This window comes from Eubalaena glacialis, chromosome 20 (genome assembly GCF_028564815.1).
Source record: "Eubalaena glacialis isolate mEubGla1 chromosome 20, mEubGla1.1.hap2.+ XY, whole genome shotgun sequence".
Lineage (NCBI taxonomy): Eukaryota > Metazoa > Chordata > Mammalia > Artiodactyla > Balaenidae > Eubalaena > Eubalaena glacialis.
In genome coordinates, this window is record NC_083735.1 from 4,042,321 (window position 1) to 4,048,705 (window position 6,385).

The following is a 6,385-nucleotide window of genomic DNA, read 5'->3' on the forward strand; positions in this document are numbered from 1 at the left end:
ATTTCAGCTTCATTTTGCAGTTTTGAGAACTCTATGTCTTTTTTTTTTCTTTTTTAACATCTTTATTGGAGTATAATTGCTTTACAATGGTGTGTTAGTTTCTGCTTTATAACAAAGTGAATCAGTTATACATATACATATGTTCCCATACCTCTTCCCTCTTGCGTCTCCCTCCCTCCCACCCTCCCTATTCCACCCCTCTAGGTGGTCACAAAGCACCGAGCTGATCTCCCTGTGCTATGCGGCTGCTTCCCACTAGCTATCTATTTTACATTTGGTAGTGTATATATGTCCATGCCACTCTCTCACCCTGTCACATTTTACCCCTCCCCCTCCCCATATCCTCAAGTCCATTCTCTAGTAGGTCTGTGTCTTTATTCCCGTCTTGCCACTAGGTTCTTCATGACCTTTTTTTTTTTTTTTTTTTTTCCCTTAGATTCCATATATATGTGTTAGCATACGGTATTTGTTTTTCTCTTTCTGACTTACTTCTATGTCTTTTCCCATACTCTTGCTTCTGCTTTACATGGCATTCTCTAATTTTCTCTTCCTGGACATGTTTATCTGTTCTTCAAGACAAGTCAGTTGTGACCTCATAAATAGAGCGTTCCCTAATACTTGAAGGCACTTTAATAACCCCTTTTACTTTGTTTTCAAGACATACTACTGTTGTATTTGTTCTAGTCCTTATTCCATTGATTATGGTAGGTTAAATATGTACCTATACTCTGAGCTAATTATCAGTTTTTCAAGGGCAGAGGATATATCTTATTAATTTTTAAATCATTAGTTCCTGATAACAAGTAAGAATTGATAAAGTATCTGACATGAATTTAATTCAGTATAAATACCATGCTCACCATTTTAATAAGTCCATATTAACATAAGTGTAAAAGTTGAAGAAGATCATCCATATTGCGTTAATGACCCTGTTTATATGTCTTCAAGACTCATGTCCACATCTCATGGGGAAACAATGTGAGCAGGACAGATTAGATGATAGGTACAGAAATAATGCCAAGAATACGAATGATTTGGGAGAACTATATTTTACCAAAAATATATATTCTAAATTTGAGCCCCTTCTTGACAGAGCAATGCATAGAAAGACTTCTTCTTAGACCCCCCCAAAATTCACCAGGCTTCTTGTAATAATTTTGAGCTTTTTAGACAACTAGAAGGCATGAAAATAAGCCCAAAAATCAGTCAAGAGAAAGGGACGTCTTCATTTTTTTAACAGAAAAACTGAACTTCAAGGAGGTCTCACATCCCCTTTTACCCATCACTCATCTTGTCAAGTCTGTATCTGTACACATAGTGTTAAATCACTTAAGAACCACGAATGGATAGTACACATTCTAACTGACCCATCTGTTAATCATTTATTGGGCCATATATATGCCAAAGAGTATGTTATTTGTATGTTTTGCCTTATTTCATCTTCATAGCAATTTTAGGAAATGTATTTACGGATGGTAAAACTGAGTCTATAGAATTTTCTCAAGTCTATACAATTTGAAAGCCTGTGTTCTAAAAACTCCTCTGTACTCCTTTCTTAAAGGAAAGCTCTTGATGACTATTCCTCATTAATGATTGTTGTGCTAAAAATGTGTTTTTTGCCAGTGTGTTAAAAAATTTCCATCTGCTTTCAAAACATATTTATAAGTATAGATTATTAAAAAGTGGCTAAATTTTTGCAATGGAAGTAGCATGTTGATCTATAATATCAGGAAGAGAGACTCAGCTAAAATGAATAATGCCAGAATATTTCAAAAATAAGATAACTCATGCACATTAAAATATGCTCAGTGAAAGTATAATCTGATCAGGTGTGTCTTCTTCCCCTTGGCCTTGCATATGACCATAATTCCATATGTTAAAGACCATGTTAAGAGGCTGGCTCCCAGCTCAACCCCTTTACGTAATTTTTCCTGCTGACCATTGGCCATTACAGAGGCTTTATCTGACAGGCCTCGGGGGTCACGGTGCTCTTCGCACACCAGACGCCCTGCACAGCCTTTGCAACGCAGTCTCTGAAGGGAGTTGCCATCAAGGACCCGGGCCCTCCTGGTGGTGACACTCTCTCAGGTATTTACATTCCTAGCCCTGATGCCTTCATTCCTGGTCATTCGTCTGAGGCCTGGGGCAGAGGTCTTCTTCTTTAGGCGTGCTGACAGCCCCTCATGGGAAGGAGGAGAAGTCCTCACAGACACTTTTCCCCACTCTGACTCTGTACCCTCCACCTCTCCACTGCTAGCCCTTCCCCCTCATGCTCTCCTCCACCCCAGGCTTGTTCAGCTGCGGAGCCTTTGGGTCAGGGCTCCCTCAGCAGTGAGATGACCCCGACATCTGTACACCTGCCTGACCCTCCAAGAGTAAGCCTTCCCATGAGGAAAATATGACAGGGGGACCGGGTTCCGTGTTAGCCCCCTGCTTCTCCCGCTGCAGCAACTAAAGGCTTGACTCCTTCATTGTTGGCTCGTTGCTTTAATGGGCAACTCTGATGCCTGACAGCCTGGCTCCTGCTTTCCCTGCTCAGCTGAGCTCCTAACGCCACATAGTAAGGAGTCTGAGGTTATTTTTTGATGTCTCACCGCTGACAGCTTTTCAGCATCACTCCTCTGCCTCACACCTTGTCCAGCTGATGAGAGACCCGGACGGTGACTCCTTCGGTGCCAGCGAGAGATTCAGCGCGCTCAGACCTTACTCTGTGTGCGACGGCCTTCATCCCAGCCCCGCCTGCTAACCACAGTTAAACCCCTTTCCTTGCTTTTTCCATCTTAGGACTTTTTTAGGGAGGTTGCCCTGCACTCTCCAGAAAGTCTCATTATATAAATGATAACATTTTTCACAGTCTTTTATGTATGTATGATTATCAGTCTTACTATCTAAACCAAATTTTGGGTAGGGGTGCATCCTCTTTTTGAAGAGTGGCTGCCACAGACTATACTAGGAAGAATAAGTGATGAAACTGGTTAACATCACTAGGTTCAGTCTAGAGATTCAGGGCCTTGTTTCCAGAGACGGTTGCACTGTAGGTGAGATGTGAAGAATGGAGCGGGATTACCCAGGTCATGAGGCCAGAATGTTCTTGGTGAAATAAGTATATTGGAAAAAGCACAGAGACAAGAGAGTTCATGATCCAGAGACATTTGAAACAGAGTCTGAAAGTAAAACAAAGGGAATTGTTGAATTTTGTGAAGTGTGTGAGTTTGTTGAGGATAAAAAGACGAAACCCAGAGTCCTGGCTTGGATAACTTGCTGATAACTTCGTTCGTGTGTATGAGATGTGAAATACTTCGGATTATTTGATGTAAGATATTTGTGGGGCATAGAGTTAGATTGTCTAATATGCAGCTGAGTGAATCTGACACTCCGGGGAGAGAGCTGGGCTGGAGATTCGAGGGTGTGTGAAATTTAAGTAGTAATTTATGTCATAAGAAGGAAAGGGTATTCAGAGAGTGCACTAACAATAAATACACTGAAGTGTCAGAATGGTTAGAAGAGATTAAGTAATTTGACCTCAGGTAAACTGAGAGGTGGTGTTATGGACTGAATTGTGTTCCCACCAAATTCCTGTGTTGAAACCCTTACCCGCAGTGTGACTGTGTATAGAGACAGGGCCTTCGGGGAGGTCATTAAGGTTAAATGAAGTCCTAAGGGTGGAACCCTAATCCTGTGGGACTGATGTCCTTATAAGGAGACAAGGCACCCAGCGCTGTCTGTGCCGGCCCCGGGGAAGGGCCGTGTTAGGACTGGGTGCGAAGGCAGCCATGTGCGAGCTAGAGAGACGCCCTCAGAAACCGAGCTCCTGGCACCTCAGTCTCCACCTTCCTGCTTCCAGAACTGAGAGAAAAGAAATGTCTGTTGTTTACTCCACCAAGCCCGTGATGCTCTATTATGATAGCCCAAGCAGACTAATTCAGATGCGCTCAGTTCTAGAAGGGAGGGTGGGGGGGAGCTTGAGAAGAAGCACCGCATACCATAGAAAAGTCAGGTAAACTAAGAATCAAAGTATCCATTTGCTTCAGAAAGAAGTATTTCTATTTACTCTGTAACCTAGGTCGAAGCAGTTGTAGGGCTTGGGGTGGAAGTGGAAGTCAGATTACAAGGGGAAGAAGAGTGAACAGGGTGTTATGACAGAAAGGGAAGGCGCTATGGGATAGAGATAGAAATGAGGCTTGAGGCGATGGGAGAGAAAGTTGATGGAAGGCTTCTGTTGACTGTGATTGACTGGAACGTATTTAAATGCTAATGAGAACGAGCCCCACAGAAAGGAAAATGCTGACCATATATGTGAGAAAATGCCTCATCAACAAAAGAGCCTCCGATGAGGAAACATCTGCGTTGGTTTTATACGGCTCTGGAGATGGACCCAGCTTCAGCTCCTATGATGTCAGAAAGCTGACCCTGAAAATCTGGGTTCCAGCGTGAGATGCGAGTGATTTGCAGGGATGATCCGAAAACTGAGGGCCATTTAGCCTTTACTCTTCCGTCTGGTACCTGAAAGTACATAGTAAAGTATTCCATAGTGCCACTTAAACGTTATCATTATTTCCTCATAACTTAAAACTGTTCCAGATAAGAAGACATCTAAATGCAAGTTCCACATCTCGGGAGCAGAGATTGTCTACTTGTGAGTACATTGAAAATAGATGCGTCTCAGAGCCTTCAGGTCAGATAGCTATTGCTTTATTATAGATTGCCCCCAAATTTGTTACTTCCCCCTACAACCATCATTCATTCTGTACAAAATCTGCAATTTGGGCAGAGCTTGGTGGGGACAGCTACCTCTTCCCCAAGTGGCACCGGCTAGGTTGGCTCAACTCTGAACTGGAAACTCCACTCTTAAGAGAGCTAGTTCACATGACGGACAGGTTGATGATGACTGGCAGGTGGCAGCTCTGGGAGGCAGGGGGGCAACGTCCCTGGAGTCCCTCCACCCTCCACACGGGCATCTGCACGACCCGTTTGAGCTCCCTTAGGAATGGTGCCTAGGACTCAAGAATGAACGGCTCACAAATGACTTCACTGGAATCTGCCAGTTTATTAAGGGTCGATCCTGTACACCGTAAAGTGTAATTTCCACTGTATTCTGTTGGTCAAACAGTCAGAGTTCGTATCCAAGGCGAGCTGACATAGACCTCACCTTTCAACGAGAGGAGCGTCAAAGAATTTTCCAGACATGTTTCACAACGGCCACAAACCACAAAAGCTTAAATCACTTGCCATTTTAACCCTTTGTTATTGAAAAGATAACATTAGAGAAAACAATATTTTCAAAACAGCAATTAGAGTAAATGTTAACCAGAAGGGAGAAATATATATTTACTATTAAAATATAAGCATCCATGTGTATTTGTGAGTAAATATCAGTTATTTGCAGCTGAGCAAATATTTCGTAATAGTCTTGACACCTAAGAATACCTTCTATAATTCAATTGCTACATTTGTTAATTATTTTCACTAGAAATTCATAGAACTTCATACTACCCTCTTTGAAGGACTTTAGCACCTTTGTTAAGAGTTTAGTTTCTGAAGCCAAAAGGCTGAATTTACCATTCCTTTTTCCTAACTTACTACTAATTTTCTAGCTCCTCTATTTCTCAGCTTACCTATAGGGAAAAAGAGGTTAGGAAGACCACCTACCCAAAAAAGACTCTTGAAAAGGTAATGAGAAAATGCTTCTAAAGCATTTACTTTGGTGATTAGCATGCAGTGAGCACTCCACAGGTCTTAGTATTTTTACTGGGAGGGTCTGGTTTGAAATGGATTAAGTTCAGATGTCCTTGATGTAGCATTGTCATTTAGATAATTTGAAAGATGGTCAAAAAAGATAAAAACTCATGAACTATTAAAAAGTTTCACTGGAAACCTATATAATGTCAGATTTTTTAGAGAGTGCTATACACTATAATACAGATGAATGTAATTTACACTATAGGTTATGAAAAATAATTTTCCCTCTACTCTTCTAGGGCTCGGCTGAGACACCGCCCCTCCCCATTGTAATAAAAGATTAACAGGAGAAGAACAGACAGAAGTTTAATAACATGTATACCTCCTGTGTACATGGGAGAGACCCAGGAAGGTGAGTGACTCCCCAAAATGGCCCAAGCCACCACCTTAAATACTGTGTCCAGTTGGGGCATGGGGGAGCCAGCTCTGGGCGGCTGTCAGGAAGAGCACAGTACATAAGGGTAAGGTTATTACGCAGATTTAGGGCATTGTCTTCTCCATTGATAAGAGTTTCTGGAGATTTGGTCATCCTTCTCTTCCTCATAACAAAGAGGGAGACACCCTTTCGAATGGAGATTTCCCATATAAATGTAAATGTCTCTTACAAAAGGGTAACTTCTACTCAGTTTTCAGAGCTTTTCCTAGG

The 6,385-nt window shown here is 42.0% G+C and overlaps 1 long non-coding RNA gene across 1 annotated transcript in view; it reads left to right on the top strand.

Moving 5' to 3' along the window:
• Nucleotides 1-6,025, top strand: part of LOC133081410 (uncharacterized) — a 31,481-nt gene extending 25,456 nt beyond the window's left edge. Inside the window, exon 5 of the long non-coding RNA XR_009698808.1 lies at nt 5,979-6,025. This is a non-coding gene — a long non-coding RNA (uncharacterized LOC133081410). The remainder of the gene's footprint in view (nt 1-5,978) is intronic.
• The last annotated feature ends 360 nt before the right edge of the window (nt 6,026-6,385 follow it).